We start from the raw sequence: 2,007 nt of genomic DNA, 5'->3' as shown, positions 1-2,007 counted from the left end.
CATGAATACTTGTTGAAGAGAGAAGATAAACCAGTGTGTTTTGTTTGTGAATGTAAAGTTACAGTGAAGCACATTTTGATTGACTGTCTAATATACTCAGTTGAAAGACTATATCACCACATTCCAAAAACATTAAAAGAACTTCTAAGATAATCTGAATACGTAGCTGAGTTGATAGAATTCTTAAAATCTATAAACTTTTTAAATAGAATTTAACACATTTCATCAATCATTAAAATCTAATATAATATACAATATTATGTAATTGTAATTTTGTATATGGCTATGTATGTCTTTATCACTTTTTGTATTTTTCTTGTGCTAATAATCCGAAGTGGTTAAAGCAAAATAAATAAAAAAAATTATAAATACAGAAATACCTACAGACTGCTCTTTTTTCCAGTTCTTGTAATCGTGGTTATAAAGAAATACATATTATAAGCTCACTAATCATTCACTAAAATATTCTTCAAGGTAACAAGCAAAGCACTAATATAAATCGAATGGAGAAGTATCCAGCAGTAAAGGAAAATTCAATTAAAAGTAGATTATTATTGGATAATATTTATTTGGGTCCAGATTGTGTACAATACAAATATTTGATTAGTTGTTTACTGTTGTATGTTATCAGGAATTTAAATCTGAGGATTCTTGAAGGATACTCTCGGGCTGACTAAACAATATTTTTAATAACATTCCACGATCCAATTAAATCATTAAAATAAATTTTAACTTCATTGAGTAAAAATGTTTTTTACTTGACATGCACATCGACAGGCACTTCGTGAAGTTATTCATTTCAATAATGAATATTGTTCCCTAGCGAATTGACGAACCAAGTAGTTTTCTAATCTAAACAGAAATTTTTAAATAGCCATATGCCATATTAGACAGCGTAAAAAGAGCAATACGATTCCTAGACGAAACGAAATGTTCGTAATCATTATGCATTTGTTAAATGTATAGATTGGAAGATTAGATTAGATGTTCACTTATTTGAAAATACTCTTAAAAACTCTTAAAAATTTACTTTTTATTTCAAATTTTTTACTTCTTACTTACCAAATTTATATTTACTTACTTTTTGGTTTGATGATGACACAAAAGAGCCTTACCTGAAACAAAAAATAATAATTATATTAAATTTGGAGCACAAAAATAGCCATTATTTTAAGTCAAGTAAAATTGTAATACACATCTATTCAAACTCTGAACAGCACCCAATCAACATATTGCCATCTGTACAGACTCCCTCGCCTCTATCCAGTCCATCAATAATCTATTCACTAATCACCCTTTTGTAGAAAAAATCCATGACACTTACCAAAACCTTATTATCCACGACATTTATATCACTATCATATGGATTCCCTTCCACATGGGGATTACGGATAACGACAACGCCGATCGTTTTGCCAAAGAAACTGCTGTATCCAATTGTACACTACGTAATATACAAATCGCCAGTGACCTAAAAACTAGTATAAAGAAACTCGTACAAAATTACTGGCAGAATCATTGGAACCAATCCACTACACTTTTACATCAAATTGATCAGATGATGGAGCGGTTCGTTATCCCTGGGATACCTAGAAATGAGATGGTTGTTGCTAGAAGATTGCGTATCGGTCACACTAGACACACACATGGTCACCTAATGGATTCTTCACCTAAGCCAATCTGCCACTGTTGCCAATCTCCACTAAGTGTTTTACACACCTTGCCCAGAAACTGAACTGTCTTCATTATAATTAACGACGTCAAGAACTGGGCATCACAGATATACTTGATATCGAACCAGAGCCATCACAGCTATACAGGTCCTGAAGCTAGAAAACTTACTAAATAATATATAACTATAGTATATAATATGTAATTGTATCTTATATATAATTGTATCCACGGTACCTCGTGCTAAGCTAATGGTCAAAGCTGTCACAAGCACGTTAAATTAAATAAATAAAAAAAAAACAATGACGCCATTATTTTAAACTGATAATTTTGACA

Source organism: Diabrotica undecimpunctata, chromosome 6, assembly GCF_040954645.1.
Source record: "Diabrotica undecimpunctata isolate CICGRU chromosome 6, icDiaUnde3, whole genome shotgun sequence".
Lineage (NCBI taxonomy): Eukaryota > Metazoa > Arthropoda > Insecta > Coleoptera > Chrysomelidae > Diabrotica > Diabrotica undecimpunctata.
This window is presented reverse-complemented; position numbering follows the sequence as displayed.